Here is a 22,749-nt window from a genome sequence, read left to right as displayed (position 1 = left end):
TTAGCAAGGATGGTCCTGATCTCCTGACCTTGTGATCTGCCCGCCTCGGCCTCCCAGAGTGCTAGGATTACAGGCGTGAGCCACTGCGCCCAGCCAATTTTCTTTCTTTCTGACATGGAGTCTCACTCTTGTCATTCAGGGTGGAGTGCAGTGGCGTGATCTCAGCTCACTGCAACCTCCGCCTCCTGGGTTTGAGCTTGTCCTGCCTCAGCCTCCTGAGTAGCTGGGATTACAGGTGCCTGCCGCCGCACTCAGCTAATTTTTGTACTTTTAGTAGAGGCGGGGTTTTGCCATGTTAGCCAGGCCGATCTCAAACTCCTGACCTCGAATGATCCGCCCACCTCGGCCTCCCAAAGTGCTGGCATTACAGGCGTGAGCCACCACTCCCAGCCACCTAATTTTCTTTCTGCATTGTCCAGGTGGGCCAAGGGAGGACATTGACTCATGTGGGTCCTGATGATACATTGGCAGACTCTTGCTGCCTTTTGTGTTTGAAATTATTTATAAAGGTCCACAGAAGAAGAGGGTAGGTGAATTCCATGCTTTTTATTTTCCTCTCAATCGTATCAAGAGCCAAGTTTGTTTTGCTGGTTGTTGCTATGACATAGAGTCCTGGGGACCACTGTGTTGCTAGAACAGCACGACAGTTGGTTTTGGTCATGTGGCCTGTCCTCATTGCCAGCTCCTGATAATGGCTTTCAAAGAAATGCTTGAGATTTTAATCCAAAGTGATTTTTTGTTTCAGGGAACAAGAACCCAAATTTAGACATGAAAATGTTCACAGTAGTTGGTTATTCCTGGGTGACAGGATTGAGGATGATTTTTATTTTCTTCCTGTTTTTGTGAGATTTATAACTAAGCTTTCCTGTAGTAAATATTTATGACTTGCAATCAGATAAAAATGCTTTTTTGGGAAGGTGAAATTCTTGCTTTTTTTAAGCTTGCCACGTTAAACTTTAATGTCTGCAGCACCACGTTGGCGTAGTTCTCACTCCAGATGCATCGGGCTCAGTTCATCAAGGAGTTACCATCACCTAACCACCTCAACACCCCAACCCTCAACTCATGCACAGAAGTAGAGAGATGTTATTCCTTTATGCCAGAGATCATCTTACTGGGGTTGTTTTAATATTTAGACAAGTTAGAAGCAGAGCAAAGGACTGCCTTGGTTTTCTTCAGCTGGTATAACCAATTATCACAAACTTAGTGGCTTAAAACAATCCAGATTTATTCTCCTGCAGTTCTGGAGGCCAGAAGTCTGACATCAGTTTCACTGCAATAAAGTCAAGGGGTTGGCAGGGCCTTGTTCTTGCCGGGAGCTCTAGGGGATAATCCATTTCTGGCCTCTTCCGGCTTCTGCAGGCTGCAGGCATTCCTTGGCTTGTGGCCACATCACTCCAATCAGTACCTCCGTGATCACTGCTTTCTCTTCTGTGCCAAATCTCCCTCTGCCTTTTTATAAAGATTCTTGTGGTTGCATTTAGGGCCCACCTAGATTATCTAGGATAATCATATCTGAAAAATCTCCTTTGTCATGAAAGGTAACCTTCACAGGTTCCAGGAATGAGGACCTGGATATATTTGGAGCCATCATTTGGCCAACCACAGAGACCAAAGGTATCTTCTGAATGCAGGCCAGAGATTCTTAGCTTGAGTTCTGAAATGTCGTCAGCAGCCAGCATTCCTTTATGAGTCTAAGCCTGGCTCTTATGGAGTCTTAGTCTCACCCTGGGACTCCCATGGGCTGTCAGCTGTGTCATCCTCATTTCCCATCACTGGCTGTCTGTGTTTGAGCCTCTGAAGAATTCCTCAGTCTTAATGAGCCCATTCAGCAACTTATTCCCCTGGTCCTTCATCAAATGAGAGTTTTGGGGTGTTAGTAAGAGACGACGTAATATTTACTTAGCTTATTTGTGTGCAATGGGGATGGCAGGGAATGGGGGAGAGTGCTGCTGTCCATATCTCATGGGCCCGTTTCCCCTGCCTGCCTCCACTGCTATCTTAACTCCATGTTATCCTTCAGTTCTTTGTGATGAGCCAGTTCACAGTGACAGACATTTGTGGCTTGTCATTATAGCTGACATTCTTTTTCTCAAGGTCAATGGCGTATTTAAATGGTTACTGACCCTACTCCATCTCACACGTGATCTGTTGCTCAATCTCTCTCTTTCTCAAGCAACTTTATTGTGTGGCATTTTCTCATCCCCAAGCTCACTGGTAATTAGGAGGTCTGTCAATTACACTTCCACACTGAGGAAAGAGTCCCTGTTAACTTTTTTAAAAGAATGAGATATAATTCACGTACCATAAAATTCACCCCTTTAAAGTTCACAATTCAAGGTCAGGCACAGTGGCTCATGCCTGTAATCCCAGCACTTTGGGAGACTGAGGTGGGCGGATCGCTTGAGCCCAGAAGTTGGAGACCATCCTGGGCAACATGACGAGACCCCCATCTCTACGAAAAATTTAAAAACTAGCCAGGTGTGGTGGTACACGCTTGTGGTCCCAGCTACTTGGAAGGCTAGGGTGGGAGGATTGCTTGAACCCTGGAGGTCAAGGCTGCAGTGAACCGTGGTTGTGCCACAGCACTCCAGCCGAGGTGACAGAGCAAGACCTTGTCTCAAAAAAAAAAAAAAAAAAAAGGAAAGAAAAATAAATTTCACGGCCGGGCACGGTGGCTCACGCTTGTAATCCCAGCACTTTGGGAGGCCGAGGCGGGCGGATCACGAGGTCAGGAGATCGAGACCACGGTGAAACCCCGTCTCTACTAAAAATACAAAAAAAAAAAATTAGCCGGGCGTAGTGGCGGGCGCCTGTAGTCCCAGCTACTAGGAGAGGCTGAGGCAGGAGAATGGCGTGAACCCGGGAGGCGGAGCTTGCAGTGAGCCGAGATTGCGCCACTGCACTCCGGCCTGGGCGACAGAGCGAGACTCCGTCTCAAAAAAAAAAAAAAAAAAAAAAAAAAAAAAAAAAAAAAAAAAAAAGTAAATTTCACAATTCAGTGGTTTTAGTATATCTGAAAGGTTGTGCAACCACCATCACTATCTTTTTAATTTTTAATTTTAATTTTTTTCTTCCAGTAGAGACAAGGGTGTTGCTGTGTTGGCCAGGGTGGCCTCGAACTCCTGGTCTCAAGAGAACCTCCTGCTTCAGCCTCCCATAGTGCTGAGATTATAGGTGTAAGCCTCCATACCCAACCTACCACTATTCCTGAACACTCTCATCACCCAGTAAAGAAACCCCACACTCTTTGATCAGTGCCCCGAGGAAAAAAAGAAACTGCATGCTCTTTAGCAGTCACTCCCCATTCCTCCCTCGCTCCAGCCCCTGCACTAATCTACTTTGTCTCTATAATTTCCCTAACCAGGACTGACTTTCATTTAAATGGTATCATGTAATATGTATGTTTTTGTGTCTGGTTTCTTTGACTTGGCACGATGCTTCCAAGTTTCGTTGATGTTGTAGCATGTATCAGTAAGTCTTTCTTTTTATGGCCAGATAATATTCTATTCTATGGATACACCATGTTTTGTTTACCCTTTCATCATTTGATGGGCATTTGGATTGTTTTTACTTTTTTGGGTGTTGTGAGTAATGCTGCTATGTGTGTTTATGTCTTTGTATGGACCTATGTTCTCTTGGGTGCATACCTTGGAGTAGAGTTGGAAACCTTTGAACTCTTTGAAGCCAGTTCTTTTAGTTAAGCTCCTTCCCATTCATTCCATATTCCAGCAGAATCCTTTGACACAGAGGAATAATCTCTGTCCCACCTACCATGGCACTTGCTTGGGGGTGTCTATGAGTCCTGCTTTTTTTTTTTTTGAGCAATATACATTTTTATAGTACATTTTTAAAAAATCTAGTGAATTTTCCTCCAAGTCAATAGGCAGATAAGAGAAAAATGAAGTTGTTTTTTGAGCCCTGTTTTCCAACGAGGTGTCAGTTGCTGTTGGATTTTGATTTTGTGTGGAATATGGAGGATCTGTTGGAATGCTGAAAAGTCTGCGGAAAGCTGCAGGTGGCCGGGGAGGCCGCTGCTGCTGACATTGGTGATGTGAGCCTGGATCTTCAGCTTGCTCTAGTGCAATCTCCCTGTGCTGCAAGGGGTGGCTTTGGAGGGGCAGCACAGTAAGACCAGGGCCCCGACTTGCAAGAAGGAGCTGCTAGCCATGAGAAAGAACACAGTGATTTTTCGTTTTCCTGGGGTAAAGACTGAGCAGAAAATTCTACTGTTAGATACAGATCTTTCCAGGAGAAACCGTGATGCAACAGCTTCTACTTCACGTTGCTCTGCTTCAGGAAACTGGAGGGGCCTTCTCAGTAGCCAGCGACCCAGGCTCAGTTAATGAGGAAGCAGAACGCCACACAAAGGCACGCATCATTGACCGTAATAAAATATACCAGTAATACTAAAGGCTGCCACTTACGGGGGCCTTTCAAGGTTCCAGATGCTGTATAAAGTGCACCACATACATGATGTAGATATTTGCGTCCCTGTTTTACATTTTAGAAACTGAGGCCTGGAAAGTTTAAAGATCAAGCCCAAGGCCAGGCACGGTGGCTCCTACCTGTAATTTCAGCACTTTAGGAGGCCGAAGCAGGTGGATCACTTGAGCCTGGGACGTGGAGGCTGCAGAAAACTGAGATCGTGCTGCTGCACTCCAGCCTGGGTAACAGAGCGAGACCCTGAATCAAAACAAACAAACAAACAAACAAAAAAAACAAAAAAAAACCCCTGAGGCCACACAAGCTGTGCTGGGTACAGCTTGACTCACACTCTGTCTCCGTGTGTTGTGTCTCACTCTGGTGAGCTCTGTTTCTTTTCTTCCCGTGGATCACACTGTTTTTCAGAGAGAGTTGCAGAGAAGTTCAGGAAATGCTTCTTGCTTTTTTTAAGCTTGCCACATTAAATGTTAAGGTCTGCAGCACCACGTTGGCGTGGTTCTCACTCCAGATGCATCGGGCTCAGTTCAGCAAGGAGACTTGAGCAGGGAAACCTGGGCAGGAAGCCTCATCCATACACAGGACCCACCACTGTGGGCGTTCTAGGAGATGTGTAAAATGAACGGCTGTGAGGCCCCTGCACACCTGTTACCACCACCGATGCTCCAGGACCCAAGCAGGTGGTTGCCCACAGGGATAGGACAAGCATAACCTTTAGAGCAGAAAGGCCAAGACTTGGATCCTGGAGCCACCAAATGCTTTACTAGGTAGGTAACCTTAGGTGAGAGATCATGGGAGTCAGCCTTCCCAGCTGTAAAATGCAGATAATAGCTACTTGGCAGTTCATTATTGAGATGACAGCAGTAGCAACAAGCAGGGCCACCCACTGTGTTACCTGTTATTCAGAGTGTATCGCTGGGAGGCCGAGGCAGGCAGATCACTTGAACCCAGGAGTTCGAGACCGGTCTAGGCAACGTGGCAGAACCCCGTCTCTACAAAAAATACAAAAGTTAGCTGGGCTTGGTGGCGCATGCTTGTAGTCCCAGCTACTCAGTAGGCTGGGGCAGGAGAATCGCTTGAGCCCGGGAGGTAGAGGCTGCAGTGAGCCATGCTTGTGCCACTGCACTCCAGCCTGGGTGACAGAGCAAGACCTGTCTCAATAAAAAAATAAAAGAGTATTGTGATTCCTAGAACACAGCAGGACCTGGAAAACATTAATTCCCCTCCACCTCCTCCTCTTCCTCCAAGCTCTACCACCCACTTAGTTTTGCCTTCACCTTGCTTTGATCCTCAAAAATTGTCTGGTTCTGGTTGTGGAGGTCTTAAATGGGGATGTCTCAGATGGCTTTAATTTTCGTCTCCAACAGGTTACATTTGAAGATGCTTCTCCTTTACTGCAGGAGTTTGAAAACATTGTAATATTCTCCTTTAATTATCAGTATCTCAGTGGGAAGCCTGACATTATAATTAGCACAGGCTCCTACATGGGATGACATTTTGCTCAACATATCATGTTCCTGGTGTGCACTGAGGCAGAAGCCAGTAGCACATTTCTAAATGACGCTGTTGGATTTGAGCATGAGAGTTGGCACCAACGCCCAGAGGGCAAAATCGCAACTCTGGGAATCCTCTGTGATCCCAAATAAAAGTGGCAGGGAAACTTTGAGATGTTCTGTCATCTCCTGCACAGGCGACAGACGTGCAGATGCCTGAGCCCTACTTTCTGGCCTTCAGATCAAGGAAGCTACAGCCAGAGTCAAAGTCTAATGCTGCGCTAGGATTAGAGTTAAAATCAAGACTCATTTCCACGTCGATTGTATTATGCCATCCTCCTACCTATTATGTAAATTAAAGAGAAAACTAAAGCAAGAGAATTTGAATACATTTTTGTATTAGGAAGCAAAGTTTCCAGTAACTTCCAGTTGTCTTTCTCCCATGGCCAGGTATTGGCTAGAACATGGTTTAATACAATCTTTTATTTTATTTTATTGTTTTGTTTATGGAGATGGAGCCTCACTCTGTGACCCAGGCTGGAGTGCAGTGGCACAATCTCAGCTCACTGCAACCTCCGCCTCCCAGGTTCAAGCGATTCTCCTGCCTCAGCCTCCTCAATAGCTGGAATTACAGGCGTATGTCACCACGCCCAGGTAATTTTTAGTAGAGACGGGGTTTCACCGTGTTGGCCAGGCTGGTCTCAAACTCATGACCTCAGGTGATCCACCCGCCTCGGCTTCCCACAGTGCTGGGATTATAGGCATGAGCCACTGCACCCAGCCTAGTAAGATCTTTTAGACTTGGTCTGTCCAATTCCATAGTCCCTGGCCACCTGTAGTTCTCTAAATTTACATGAGTTAAACTGGAATAAAATACAAACTTTAGCTCCTTAGCATGACTTAGCCACACGTCAAATACTTGTATCTAGTGGCTACTGTGTTGGACAACACAAGACATAGAACGCTTCCATGATCATAGGAAGTTCTACTGGATGACACTGCACTAGACCCTTAGCAAAAAAAAGTAACTTCACAAATTGTTTGTTGTGTAGTGCCTGCCCAAGCTTGCCTTGGGGGGAGTTCCATTTCTGGAAGACAGTGTAAGAGAGCTGTTCTCAGTCATGGGGCATGTCCTAAATGTATTGTGAATAAGATAATTTAAATGTCAGCCTTTTCACATTGTTTCTAATAAATTAAGGATGCTGCAGAGTCATCCTGTGATACCATTCTCTTGCTTCTGCTGGTTCTGAGTCTTTTTCTTATATCCTGAGTTGGGGACTGAAGTGGGTTGTGAGTTGTGCCGGGACTTGTGTAGCAGGCTCGAGAGCATCACGATGTCTGATGTCGGGGGATGGAAGGAGCTGCCCAAGGGCTTAAGCAGTAGCTCATCATCTTGTCCTCTGGTGTTATGTGTTATCTGCCAGTAGACACCCTCTCTTTACCCCAGCCCAAGCCAACATCATTGGTCTATGTCAACTTAGCGCCTCTCACAGAACAGCCTCCTGTGACTTAACTCAGGTTTGAAAGAAAGGATGTTAACCGTCAGATGAAAATCACCGGAGTCTTTATTGTCAGCTTTCTGCTAGAGCCATTGTCCTGTTCATCCCCCAATGCCTCTAGATAAAACTTTTAGAACACACTGCCTGGAAAAGCTTTGCCTCCCTGTGGGAATGACAGACATTGATCATGTAGACCTTTTTTTATTCTTGGCTGCTAGGAAGCACAGCACTTCATTTGCTGCTTTGTGATAAAGATGAAGTGCATTCTTAAGGTCTGAATATCTGAATTCTTCTTCCATGTTATAACCTATTGTTGTACTGCAATTTAATCCATTTCAAAAGAGCACAGTTATTAATTAATCACCACAAGTGATTTCATTCCTGTGTTGCCAGTTTTCTTCATTTTGTGTCCTGGCCACAGACTATATTTCTGAACCAGATACAGTGCCTAAAAAGTGTTTTTATTTGATTATAATGGAGACTGGAGACCAGGTAAGAGGGAATGAAGTAATCTATTTGTAGCTTGACAGTGGTCTTGATTAAGGTCTTGATTGACAAGGGCTTGATTTATTTTTGCTTCGCTGTAAAGAAAATTGTAGCTTTTCTAAGATTTTGGTTTCTTAAAATACCTGGCTACTTTGCAAGCAGGATGGACCACCAAGGAGCCATCTCATCTGCTGATGAGTCTCCCTCCTCTGTTGAGGTGGCCCCATTTCTCCCGAAGCCCCAGCAAATAACAGGTTTAATTAATCGATCACGTTTCAGTTGCATACATTATAATGGTCCCAGCTTATTCGTATTCATATATGCAAATTTTAGTGCACATTAATTATGTATTTAATAAGTTCCTGTTTGTTTTGTCTCCGTTCCCTTGATAGCTGTTATGGTGTAGAGTTGAAAATAATTAAAATGTTCCTAGTTTTCTGCAAATAACTGTTAACTAAGGTTGGATTCTGAAATCAAAATTCCATTTTCTTTTTCTTTCTCTGGTTAAATACAGTGGGTGAAATGACACCTAAATGTACTTCTATGTCTATTCCTTGCTCTGTTGTCTGTCCCACTTTTCAGGGTGGTAATTGCCAGCTGAGTTCTCCATTTGGCATAGATGTGTCATGACTTGACTTAACAAAATGTATTGCTTTTGGCTGTCATCTTCTCCTTGACATGGAGATAAATTCAGAGGTGACGAGCTCAGCATGGGGGTTTGGGAGAGGATAGAAAAAAATAGGTTGTTTTCCACAGAATATTTGAGGGGGTAGAAGTCTGCAAAATCAATGTGTGTGAAGTCCCTAGGGGGCTAGTGACGAATCCAAGCTCCCAATAACACCTAGACTTCCAAGCCATTTCAGACCACCATTTCTTCAGTGGTTCAGCTCTTTGCAGAATAGACAAGTGTATGGCTGCATGTTTTAGGTACTACCTGCCCTAAGGGACAGCATCACATCCTCAATCACATCTCATCCTAATTGTTGCTTTGTCTACTGATGCAGTAGTTAGTAGCTGCAGGGATTATACGTTCGATCCCATTTCATTTTGTCTTATATCTTGTACCAATGTTTGTCGTATGCCAACATCTTGTAGTTTACTAGAGCATGGTAACTTCCCCTATTCTCCAACCTCCTTCTCCTCCTCTTCTTCCTACTACTCCTATTACAACTTATTTTTCATTGTTCTATCGGCGTCTTTAAGAATGGCAGTTAATCTTTGCAGCCCATCTGCGTGGCTTAAACTCTACTCTCAGCCATGGAGACTGTTGCTTCCACAGCTTCAGCAACACAGAGATTGTAAATGGAAATCAAATGAGGGCTCAAAAATGAATTCAGATGCTTCTTCTTAATAATTCTGTTTAAGAGAGAATGAACAAGGAGAAGAGTCTCAAACTGATCTGTTTTGTTGATGGGCTACTGAAAACATTTAATTAGAAATGAACTCAAAGCTCATGGATGAAATAAAGTTTGGAAATTGCATTTTTACTATAGCAATTTAGACCGTCCACATGTTCCAGAATCAATGGTAAGTAAGCATTGGGAGTCAGAATCTATAATTCCTATCTTATTTTGAAAATCACCAAGTAGGTGATTGTAAGAACGACTTCTCCAAGTTGTGATATCACTGGCTTCACCAGGAGATAAATAATTCCAGCTCCACCCTCTGCTTCACAGGTGATTTGAGGATAAAATAAGGTCATGGACACAAGCCTGCTTGAGAAATAAAGGTACCAGATAAATAGCAGTTATCCTGATTATTGGATGCCGCATTTATAAACACTATTTGTCAGCTCCTTCCACTTGCAAATTCCATTTCCTTTCAGCTGCAGAGCCTTGCACTCATCAGCTCTCTTCTCTCCCTCTTATGAAAGTTCAGAGCTGTCATTCCCAGATAGTTTGTTCATTTATTTCTCTTCTCTATATTCTCAGAAATTCTTTCTGTCTCAGAGATGTTAGGGAAGAGGTTGGGGCATGCTGATGGGAGAAAAAAAAAAATTGCCGAATCCTGTTTGCAGGTGCAAACAGTCTTCTTAAATGTCAACATAGCAATACAGGCATTTTCCCTCATTGTCTTTTAATCAAACACTTTTCTCCAGGCTCCTCTTTTTTCTACAAAAATCACTAAGTCCCAGTGACGTTCTAGATTTCCTTCTCTGTGCGCTGTTCTCGAGGGTCAGCCTCCTCTTCACACTAGAGCCACGTAGGGCTTTCCTGTTGGGAGTGGGGATGTGGGAGAAGTCACCTGATGGACTGAGTCAGTGTCCCCATGGAGCCGACAGGGGAATAAGCCAATGGGATGAGTGTGGAGAGGTGGAATTTCAGGCACTAAGGAACTCAGAGGAGTGCCAGGGTATGCATGGGGTTTGATGAAGATATTTAGGGCCACGTACCTTCCCATGGGCTCCTTGGGCTCTACCTTGTGAGGGACCAATTGCTCTGCCCTGATTTCTTTAGTCCTAAAAGACTCAGGATAAGCACTGGGTTTTCCCTCCTGGTAGTTCCAAAGTGTGCCCTGTTGCTTAGAGACAGGGGATGGTGCCTGGAGTGAAGATAAGGTTGTCAAGGAAACCAAGCCACAAATTCCCTTGTTTTTGTTCAGGTTGCTGGACAGAAGAGTGAAGGATTTTTGCTCTGACAGTTGGAAGAAAGTATTTTCTTTTCTGTGTGTGTTTTTACCAAGTTGATGTGTTATCCAAGACACAGCCGAGTTAGTACCCACGTTGACAAACGGTGTTGAGTTTTGCATGGCTACCTTCCTCTTAATTCTGGTGTTCCTGATTTAGGAAAAAAAAATACTTTACACAGTCATCTTCAAGGGATTCTTTGTTGAAGCTTCAAATGATCACATCTGCTCTATGCTAGCCTATCAGTGGACAGAGGAATTGGGGGGGCGATATCCAGGAATGGTACTTGAAATGCTCCCTTCCAGTGGGGAGTTTAAATTTTTCGTTTATCAGTGGTAGCAATTTTAGCTCCTGATGCTGGAAGCCTGCTGGGAGCTTGAGGAATCACATGTGTGTGTGCACATGTGTGTGCATGTATGCATGTATGCGTTTCCTCGTGGCCTCATACCTTCTGTGAGTCTGTCTCCTCTCCTCTCCTCTCTCCTTCCTGCCTGCATATTCATCGTGAGTAGCATCACAGGTTTTCTGAAGCCCTCTGACCTGTTTCTCTTCCCCATTCCCTGACTCTGCACTGATCCCCTGCTCCCCTAGGTCAACTTACTGAACACACTCAGTTCTGTTCCTTTACTGAGTCCAGGGGCGTTTCAGCTGAGTGGGGGGCTCAAAACACACCTTTGAGGGGAACAAGTCAGCTACACTAGGACATGGAGAAAACTGCATCAGGAGCAGAGAGGAGGGGACATTAACTGGGTAGGGGTGTGAGTGCCATGGGGCCCACGAGGATGGGGACGCCAGGGTGGATTAGACAGTAGAAGAGACAAGGGATTTTAATGGATGGAAAGGGGGAAGAGAGGAGGGACCCGGATCTGTCCGGAATCCCAGACATGTCCTTTGGTTCGCCCTCTGAGCATGTCTGCCCTAATTTGGCATGTTTGTTTTCTTCTCAGCATCCTCCCTCTCCCTCTGCCTCTCTCTAGGTTAAGGTCCTGAAGTTCTGCCCAGCTGCCCTTGAGCTGGAAGCCCCATAGTTGTTTTAGCTCTTCCCTGTCCCTCATTCTCCACAGCTAGTTGGTCACCAAATCCCATTGATCACTGGCTCCCATCTCACCCACCTCTATTTCCCATCTCCCTTTTCCAGCCCCACTGCTTTGTGAGGGGGCTTTTTTTTTTTTTTTTTTTTTTTGAGACAGAGGCTCACTCTGTCTCCCAGCTGGAGTGCAGTGAGGCAATCACGGCTCACTGCAACCTCCACCTCCTGGGCCCAAGTGATCCTCCTGCTGCCTCAGCTTCCTGAGTAGCTGGGACCACAGGTGTGCCCAGCAAACCATTTCATTTATTTGTTGTGTGGAGACAGGGTTTCGCCATGTTGCCCAGACTGGTCTCAAACTCTTGTGCTCAAGTGATCCTCCCACCTCGGCCTCTCAAAGTGCTGGGATTATAGGTGTGAGCCACCGCACCCGGCTGAGGCCCATTTTTTGTTGCTTCCTTTTCTCCTCATCCATCTGCTCTGCACTGTGTTACCAAACCTAACTTTTGAAAATAGAAATTTGCTTTCACGCCAGTCTTCATCTTAAGACTTCTCATGTAAGTCTTCATCTTACATGAGAAAGAAAAATATAGGTGTCTTTAATCTCCCCATGCACAACCCCCACTCCCTACTCTCCGATGTTTGACTCCTGTGAGTTTCATCAAATCTGTGGGTGCAGAGCCCACCAGGGTGGGAGACTTCGGAGGAGACAGTGGAGCGGTGTCAGAGAGCAGTAACAGCACAGGTCCTGCTCCAGCAGCACCTGGACCAGAGCGGGGCCATATGGTGTCCTGGAAACGTGGCACACATCCTCCACCTTGCAGCGTGTCCACCTCCCTGGGGGCACCCATGGCCCACAGGGGAGAAAACCTCCAGACTCAGGCTGCGGAGACTCCTCTCAAACAGCTCACCGGGCTGGAATAGTCTTTTAGGGTCATTAGTTAAGCACACAGGCTCTGGGGTCTACTGATCTAAGTTCAAATCCCAGTGGCTCCTCCACTTAATAGCCGTGTGCTTGAGACAAGTGCCCATCTCTGTGTCTCCATTTCACTCCTACTGTGGCCATTAATTCTCCAGTATTAGGGCCAACTGCCTGATCTTCTAACAGAAGGGACAGGACCATAGACCAGTCCCAATCCTTACATTTATTATAGGCTATAAAATGGGAAAAAGTGTCTATCACAGCCGAAGAATCAGAGGTGACATTTTAAAGCACTTTGGAGCTGAAACATCATGGAACCCACGGATTCCTAATGGAAAATCCTCCCAAGCTACTCTGCAGCTCACCTCACTGAGGACTGAATGACAAGAGAGTGAGTTCAAGGATGTGTACGAGTCTCCTTTTGCTGCTGTAACAAATGATCACAAACTTAGTGGCTTAAGATAACACAGATTTATTATCTTGTAGTTCTAGAGGTCAGAAGCCCAAAGTGAAGGTCAAGGTATCAGCAGGACTGCATTGCTTTCTGGAAGCTCTAGGAGAGAATCCATTTCTTTGCCTTTTCCGACTTCCCATGGCTGCCTGCATTTCCTGGCTCATGGTCCCCTTTTCCCCTGCAATGCCCAGTTTAATCTTTCTCACATTGCATTACTCTATTGCTAACTCTCCTACCTTCCTTTTCATTTTAAGGACCCTTATGATTACAGTGGGCTTCTCCAGATAATCCAGGATAACCCCTCTCAAGGTCAGCTGGTTAGCCACCTTAATGCTTTCTGCAACCCCAGTTTTCCCTGTCATGCCACGTAGCATATTCAGATTCTCGAGATTAGGACATAGACATTTTAGGAGGTTGTTAATTTCCTACCATAGTATGTATTGTTTTATTGTGGCACAGTTGTGGCCAGAGGACCACTATCAGAGACCTGAGTGGATGGGGCCACTTTAGCAGCTAGCAGAAATCCATGTATCACTGCCCAGTGTGTCTTCCTTGCCCACGTGAAGCCTCAAAGCAGCGTTGCCGTGGGTCAGCCTGATTGGGAAGGAAACTCTATTTCCCTCTTGCTTTATTACAGTTCTGTCTTCTATGAACTTGGGCACCTGTCCCACAGTAACCTGGCCAGGGATCTGTCTACGAGTGCCTGTGCTACAGTGTATTCAGTCTTTCCTCATCATCATGGAAGATAGTCTTATGCTAACTTCCCCAGTCTCCATGGGAACCTCCTCTTCAGTGCATTTAAAGACACAGTTATTCCTTCCCTGGTTGAGGGATCTGTATCCAAGGGTGAGAATGAGATGGCTGAAGGCAATAGCATTTTTCCTTCATATCAAACTTATGTTTTCCATGCACCCCTGTTGGTCCCTTCCCAAAGCCTTCCCGGTGTCCCCCCACCTGGGGTAGAGGAATGGGCCACTTAGATGGAGAATAGGCTCACATATTCTTTTCTTTTTTCTTTTAATAACAGCTTTATCGAAATATAACTCACACAGCCTACAATTCACCCATTTGAAGTGTACAATTTAATGATTTTTAGAATATTCACAAAATTGTGCAACCACCACCATAAATTTTAGAACATTTTCATTACCCCAAAAGAAACCCCTACCCATTAGCAGTTATCCTCCATTTCCCTCCAGCTCCTCCCCCACAAACCCTAGGCAACCACTCATCTACTTTTATCTCTATGAATTTGGCTATTCTGAACATTTCATATAAATGAAATCATACAGTATGTGGCCTGTTGTATCTGACTGCTTTTAATTAGCACAGTGTTTTTAAGATTCATCCATGTATCAGTACTTCATTTCCTTTTGTTGTCAAATAATATTCCATTATATGTCTATGCCACATTTTGTTCATCCAGTCATCAGTTAATGAGCATTTGGGTTATATCTACTGTTGGACTATTATGAATAGTGCCGCTCTGTACTTTCATGTACAAGTTTTTGTATAACTGCATTTTCATTTCTCTTGGGTCTAAACTTAGTAGTGGAATTGCTGGGTCATTTGGTAACTCCATATTTGCCCTTTTGAGGAAAATGTATGACTGTTTTCCAAAATGATGCGCCATTTTTCATTCCTATCAGCAACGTAGGAGGGTTCTGTTTCTCTACATCTTCACCAACACTTGTTATTATCTGCATTTTTTATTAGAGCCATCCTAGTGGTTGTAAGTGGTATTTCTTTGTGGTTTTGATTTGCATTTCCCTGATGACTAATAGCAGTGAGCATTTTTCACATGTTTATCACACCTTATTTTAAGTTAAGTGTCCACAATAGCAGTTCTTACTTTGGGGGTTACGATCACCATGTATATCCAATCAAGCTTAAGGAATCTTTCTCTAACTTCCTGTGATACACATAATTATGATATATTATATAAAATGTCAGGAAGTTTATAAACTGCCTGGATCTATGGACTCCTGATTTTAACCCTTTTCTAAAGGGTCTCCCTTGTTCTGAAAGAAAGTATAGTTCCAATTAGCTTAGAAAGAATCAGGTTTTAATAAACCCTTCCCTAAAGGAAATCCAGCTGTATTAGTCCATTCTCACATTGCTATAAAGAACTACCTGAGACTGGGTAACTTATAAGGAAAAGCGGTTTAATTGGCTCACAGTTCCACAAGCTGTACAGGAATCATGGCTGAGGAAGCCTCAGAAAACTTAAAGTCATGGTGGAAGGTGAAGAGGAAGGAGGCAAATCTTACATGGCCAGAGAAAGAGGAAGAGAGTGAAGGGGGAGGTGCTACACACTTTTAAGCAACCAGATCTCATGAGAACATATTCACTATCATGATAACCGCAAGGGGGAAGTCCACCCTCGTGATCCAGTCATCTCTCACCAGGCCCCTCCTCCAACACTGGGGATTACAGTTTGATATGGGATTTGGGTGGGGACACAAATCCAAACCATATCATTTCCATCCCTGGCCCCTCCCAAATCTCATGTCCTTCTCACATTTCAAAATACAATCATGCCTTCCCAACAGTCCTCAAAGTCTTAACTCATTCCAGCTTTAACTCAAAAGTCCACAGTACAAATTCTCATCTGAGACAAGGCAAGTGACTTCCACCTATGAGCTTGTAAAATCAAACCCAGTCAGTTACTTCTAAGATACAGTGATGGTACAGGCATTGGCTAAATACTCCCATTCCAAAAAGGAGAAATCAGCCAAAACAAAGGGGCAAATCCAAAACCCAGCAGGGCAGTCATTAAATCTTAAAGCTCCAAAATAATCTCTAACTCCATGTCTCACATCCAGGCCACACTGATGCAAGGGGTGGACTCCCAGGGCCTTGGACATCTCCGCCCCTTTGGCTCTGCAGGGTACAGCCTCATGGCTGTTTTTCCAGGCTCATGTTGAGTGCCTATGGCTTTTCCAGGCACATAGTGCAAGTTGTCAGTGGATCTCCCATTCTGGGATTGGAAGGACAGTGGCCTCTTCTCACAGCTCTACTAGGCAGTGCCCTAGTGGGAACTCTGTGTGGGAGTTCAAACCCCACACTCTCCTCTGCACTGCCCTAGTTGAGGTTCTCCATGAGGGCTCCACCCCTGCAGCACACTTCTGCCTGGATATGCAGGCATTTCCGTACATCCTCTGAAATCTAGGTTGAGGCTCCCAAGCTTCAGCTCTTGCCTTCTGAACACCCACAAGTTTACCACCACGTGGAAGCCACCAAGGTTTATGGCTTGCACCCTCTGGGACAGTGGCCTGAGATGTATCTGGGGCCCTTTTAGCCATACCTGGAGCTGGAGTGGCTGGGATGCAGGGAGCAGTGTCCCAGTGTTGTGCAGGTCAACAGGGCCCTGAGTCTGGCCTGCAAAACCATTCTTCCCTCCTAGGCCTCCAGGCCTATGATGGAAGCGGCTTCCACAAAAGTCTCTGAAATGCCTTTAAGGCATTTTCCCTATTGTCTTGGCTATTAACATTCGGCCCCTCTTTACTTATGTATATTTGTGCAGCTGGCTTGAACTTTTCCCTAGAAAATGGGTTTCTCTTTTCTACTGCATGGTCAGGCTGCAAAGTTTCTAAACTTTTTGCTCTGCTTCCCTTTTAAATATAAGTTCCAGTTTCAGATCATCGTTTTGCTCACACACATGACCATATGCTGTTGGAAGTGGCCAGGCCACATCTTTAATGCCTTGCTGCTTAGAAATTTCTTTTGCCAGATACCCTAATTTATCACTCTCAAGTTCACAGTTCCACAGGTCACTAGAGCAGGGGCCCAATGTCACCAGTCTCTTTGCTCAGGCACAGCAAGTGACCTTTACTCCAGTTCCCCAAAAGTTCCTCCATCTAAGACCACTTCAGCCTGGACTTCATTGTCCACATCACTATCAGCATTTTGGTCACAAAAATTTAAAAAGTCTCTAGGAGGTTCCCAACTTTCCCTCATCTTCCTATCTTCCTTTGAGCCCTTCAAACTGTTCCAACCTCTGCCTGTTACCCAGTTCCAAAGTCACGTCCACGTTTTCAGGTATCTTTGTAGCAATGTCCCCACTCCTGGTACCAATTTACTGTATTAGTCCATTCTCGCATTGCTATAAAGAACTACCTGAGACTGGGTAATTATAAAGAAAAGAGATTTAATTGGCTCACAGCTCTGCAGGCTGTACAGGTAGCATGGCTGGGGAGGCCTCAGGAAACCTTCAGTCATGGCAGAAGGTAAAAGGGTAAGCAGGCGTGTCTTCACATGGTAAAGCAGGAGAGAGAGAGAGTGAAGGGGAAGGTGCTACACACTTTTAAACAATGAGATTTCATGAGAACATATTCACTATCATGACAACAGCAAGGGGGAAGTCCACCCTATGATCCCGTTACCTCCCACCAGGCCCCTCCTCCAACATTGGGTATTACAGTTTGACATGAGATTTGGGTGGGAACCCAAATCCAAACCATATCACTGGCTTATGTATAAAAGGGAATTTTATGGGTTTTTTTGTGCTTTTATTTTAAATTGATGCAACTTTGGCATTGAAAAATTTTTTCTGAATATAGAGACTTGGTGTTTTTCTCTTCTCTTTCTTTCTCACCTAGAATCCCATCTATTCATTACCAAGTTCAAGGATCTGCACTTGGTTGCTCTCTACAGGTTTCCATTTAGCTGCAAGAAACAGCACTGTATTTTTCAAAGCACTAGAAAATTCTGTGGTCAGTCCAGAAAGACAAAACATAGTGCCAGTGTGGCAAGAAGTGGAGCTAATGCAGCATTAATGATCCTGGATGTTTCTGCACTTTCTTATTAGAATTTACCATTCACCTTTAAGCTTCAGCTCTGCAGTGCCCCCTATTTGGGATTACTGAGCAATGTTTAGTGGGAAAGAAAAGATGTCTGTTCTCCAGCCAGTGACTCTGAGTAATGATATAAGGTGTTGGTGATCTCAGAACTGAAATGGAGCTCATGAAACTACTTTGTGACTTGGAGGGAGGCGAGTGGATGGATGGCTTGGACGGGGTTGTTTTAGGAACATATGCAGCGTGGGAACATCTCTCAGTCTGTGAATTTGTGCCACTTTAAAGACTGCAGGGTTTGTGCCTGGCTGCTGTTGCCAGATGAGTTTGGAGAGATTGATGCACAGAACCAATGTCTGGAAAGCCCACTGAAGGAGATGGAAGAAACAGGCTACTGAGACAGTTTACTTCAGAACCTGCTACTTGGATATTTACCCTAAAATCTGGCTCCTGGCACTCTGGGTAAGAGAGATGGGAGTAAGAAGACTCATGCCTCAAGGTCAAAGTTGGGTGACCTAGAAGGACTTCTCTTTAACCCTGATTGCAATGAAAGTAGTTTTCATTCACAGAGAGAGTTTTCATGATGTTTGTTGATTTTTCTTCCATTTCGTCTTGGGGCAGGCACTGAGTTGAACGCTTTTGGACTCACCTCTTCCTGCCTTGTCCAAGCTTTTCCTTTGTATGTGTTTCAGGCATTTGAAAGTTTAGGACCAGGCACAGTGGCTCATGCCTATAATCCCAGCACTTTGGGAGGCTGAGGTAAGAGGATTGCTTGACAAGCTCAGGAGTTTGAGACCAGCCAGGGCAACTGACCTCGCCTCTACAAAAACAGGGCAAGACCTTGCCTCAACAAAAAATAAAAAAATTAGATGGGTACGGTGGTGTGTGCCTGTGGTCCTAGCTACTTGGGAGGCTGAGGTGAGAGGATTGCTTGAGCCCAGGAGGTTGAAGCTGCAGTGAGCTATGATCGTGCCATTGCACTCCAGCCTGGGTGACAGAGCCAAAAAAAAAAAAAAAGAAGAAAATAAAAATTTAGGGCTGGAATTGTTTGCCACTTATTTCCTTTGTCTCCTGTCCCCTTTCCCTGTTTCAACCTCGAATCACCCTTCTCTCCCTGGTGAGAATGCCTGACCAGGGGCATAGAGTGTGGTGAGCAACAGTTTCCAGGAAACAAGTCACTCTGAAAACTGACACCTGTTTCTCTCAGTTGTTGTGCACTGACCACGTGAAGCTGAGGGCATAGGCCCTCCAGACCCGCCCCTAATATTTGCAGAGCTGGGAAAAAAGTACAAATGGAGTCTTAACATGTCATATGTCTAAAAAATTTTAAATCATGAATCAAATTAACAGATTGCATTTAGATAGATAGATCTCTGTATCTATATAGATATAGATATATAGAGAGATCTCTCAATTTATATAGATATATATAGAGAGAGAATATGTGTATAGTATGTGTGTGTATATATATAGTATGTGTGTATAGTATGTGTATAGTATATGTATAGTATGTGTGCATATAATGTGTAGTACATACATGAGTATTCCTTTTCATATTGTCTCCTACTCTGACAAAGACATCTTCATAAGGACCTGGGAAACCAGGTTCAAATTTTCAGCCTCCCTGGAGTTTTGTTGGATGTGGCGGCCCAGGGAGAAATGGCCCCATCCAGTCCCATTCTCTTCCTGTCTCCAGCTGCAACTTACACATCAGGAGACCTGCTTGCCAGAAGGTAGACCTGCTTGGACCCTCAGTATACACCAATGGCTTGGTGCCCCACAGGGGAATGGACCCAGGGAAGAGGCCTATGCAGGCCCTGTCAGTGGAGTGGGAATTCCACTACTTTGGATGGAGAATTCCAGAGTGCTGGGTATCCAAAGTGTGGTCACATCCCATGACCTGTGATCCTTGCCTCATGAGAAGGGGCCCATCTGTGAGGCCTGGCCTCGGAGTCCCTTTTGCCTCAGTCTGAGGGAGATACTGAGTTTCTCAGGTGAAAACATCACCAGGACTGTCCTTCTTGAGTTGAACTTGATCTTTTAAATTCATTCATTTGAGTTGTCCTTAGCTAAAATGTGGATATCCCTATACATTATATTGTTTTGACCTCTAACACTGTGCTGTGTGTATGTCTTTTCAGATTTTTTTCCACAAAAAATCTGCTCAAATTCCCTCCCTCCCAACTTTTTTTTCTTTTTTTTTTTTCGTGACAGAGTCTCACTCTGTTGCCCAGGCTGGATTGCAGTGGTACGATCTTGGCTCACTGCAACCTCCGCCTCCTAAGTTCAGTCGGTTCTTGTGCCTCAGCCTTCTGCGTAGCTGGGACTACAGGTGTGCATCACCACGCCCAGCTAATTATTTTTGTATTTTTAATAGAGACGGAGTTTCACCATGTTGGCCAAGCTGGTCTTGAACTCCTGACCTCAGGTGATCCACCCTCCTCAGCCTCCCAAAGTGCTGAGATTGCAGGCGTGAGCCACCATGCCTGGCCCAGATTTCCTCTTTTTATAAGGACATTGGTAATACTGGACTAGGAGCCCACCCTACTGCATGATGATCTCATTCTAATGTAACTAATTATACCTGCAAACCACCCAGTTTCCAAAAAGCTCACATTCTGAGTTATTGGGAGTTGGGACATCCACATATTAATTTGGAGGAGAGACCATTCAATCTGCAGCACCCTCCATCCAGGGAAGACTAGGCAGAGGATATTTTACCTGCAAAAAAAAAAAAACCTTACAATACGGCATACATTTATTTTTATCCAGTTTCTTATCAAGATGAAGATAACTCTTTGTCCTAAAGTAAAGTCTTCTTTCTCCCCTCCAAGGCCCTGCTATTCTGTCATTCACCTGCCATCACCCTAGTAACCCAGGAAGTGCTCAGGGGGGGACCCTGTGCTCTGACTTGCCGGGAGGCAGCTGTACCCCCATCCACGTGTTTCTCCTCCCTTTCCTCCTCTGTCCCCCAGTTTCTGCCCCATTCTTTTCACCTGGCCGGCTTCTGCCCGCCCGTTAGCACCCAGCTCCAGAGCATCTTAATGGGTAACATCTCTCATCCCACCCCATGCCTGCATAGCGTCCATCGTTTGCCTTGCCTTGTGTCCCCAGCACTCTGGCTCCCCCCACACTGTACCCCCAACCCTGTTCCATAATGACTTTTCCCTGACAAGAGCACGGGCTCTTTGGGGACAGAGTCTTGCTGAGCTCTGCAATCCCGGTGTAGGATGTGCCATGTAATAGATCCACGGTGGCAGGAGAGAGAGGGGGCTCCTGTTGAAGGGAGGTTGTGAGGGTGCTCTGAGCTGCAAAGGCTCAGCAAAGGAGAGAGGAGAGGCACAAGGAAAATTAGGGAGGGACTGGGAAGACCTTAAAGATGCTCTTGTTTCACTTTGCTTAAGATAGCCACGAATGTATTCATAAGGATGGGTCATCCCAAGAATTTAAACCATGGTTCCAAGTGACCCTGGGAGCACAACAAAATTCAGTTATTTGGAAGACAGTTTCAACATCCAGAGGGGACAATAGTCACAGATCATTTTCCCATGGGCAGTTTCTCCCACACCTACCATTTCTGGCAGGCAATGGTACCACTTTTATTACAATTGTCCGTAGGTCACATCACCCAAAACAATAGTCAGTGACCTTCCCTCTTAGTGTAAACTGAGGGAGGTCACAGAAGTCACTTGTTTTCTGGCTTTGGTGTCCTCATTGTCAATTGGAAGGAAGCCTGTGTGCCTGTGCTGATGTCTCACCTGCCTTCCCTAGAGTCCTGTCCCCTTAAGAATGTGCAGAGTGTGATGTTCCCCTTCCTGTGTCCATGTGTTCTCATTGTTCAATTCCCACCTATGAGTGAGAACATGCGGTGTTTGGTTTTTTGTCCTTGCGTTTACTGAGAATGATGGTTTCCAGTTTCATCCATGTCCCTACAAAGGACATGAACTCATCATTTTTTATGGCTGCATAGTATTCCATGGTGTATACGTGCCACATTTTCTTAATCCAGTCTATCGTTGTTGGACATTTGGGTTGGATCCAAGTCTTTGCTATTGTGAATAGTGCCGCAATAAACTTATACCTAATGCTAAATGACGAGTTAATGAGTGCAGCACACCAACATGGCACATGGATACATATGTAACAAACGTGCACATTGTGCACATGTACCCTAAAACTTAAAGTATAATAATAATAATCATAATAAAGAATGTGCAGAGGCCCAGAGGGAACACAGGGCCTAGCGTGAATTGACAGGATTGAGTTTGGGGACAGCACAGAGGAGCACGCGTGGTGTGAGCCTCTTAACACAGAGAGGGAGTCATTGTCTCTGGGCTCTCCTTTGGAGCTGACCACTGTCTAGCTTCATTTCCTTGAACCAGTTTCTGATTTGAGAATAATTTCTCTTCTGTAAAATGGAAATAATAACTTCTGTGCCACCTACTTCCCAGGATGATTTGGGATCAACCAAGAGGCCGGTGGAAAAGCATAAAGTGCATTCAGTGTACTGTTGAATTGTTCATATGATTGTTATTGTCATAGGCTGTTCTTCGGGCTTCTAGAAGTTCAAAATCCCAGAGGGGCTTTGCAGAGAGTGGCTCACCTTCACTCGCTGTTAGTGTTACTTTTGTTCCTGCCTGAAGTAGAGAAGGACTTTGCATGGTTCCCTGCTGAGCCGAGAGGTGGGATTGGCCATCTGCCCCCTTTCCTTTCATATTAGTTTCTTAGGGCTTATGGAACAAACAGCCACAAACTGGGTGGCCTGAAGAACAGAAGTTGATTCTCACACAGTTCTGGAGGCCAGGAGTCTGAAATCAAGGTGGCCACAGGGCTGCTTCCTTCTGAGGGCTCTGAGGGAAGGATCTGTTCCAGGGCTGTCTCCTTGGTTTGCAGATGGCTTCTTCTCCCTCTGTCTCTTGACGTCATCTTCTCTTTATGTATGTCCGATTCTGTGCTCAAATTTCCCTTTTTTATAAGGACACTTTTAATATTGGATTAAGGGC

At 45.0% G+C, this 22,749-nt stretch overlaps 1 protein-coding gene across 8 annotated transcripts in view; it reads left to right on the top strand.

Moving 5' to 3' along the window:
- SLC39A11 (solute carrier family 39 member 11) overlaps positions 1-22,749 on the top strand; it is a 463,694-nt gene that overhangs the window by 277,293 nt on the left and 163,652 nt on the right. The window lies entirely within an intron of this gene.

Source organism: Hylobates moloch, unplaced genomic scaffold, assembly GCF_009828535.3.
Source record: "Hylobates moloch isolate HMO894 unplaced genomic scaffold, HMol_V3 SCAFFOLD_15, whole genome shotgun sequence".
Taxonomy (NCBI): Eukaryota; Metazoa; Chordata; class Mammalia; order Primates; family Hylobatidae; genus Hylobates; species Hylobates moloch.
The sequence above is the reverse complement of the archived record's forward strand: the minus strand, read 5'-3'. Positions and strand labels throughout refer to the sequence as shown.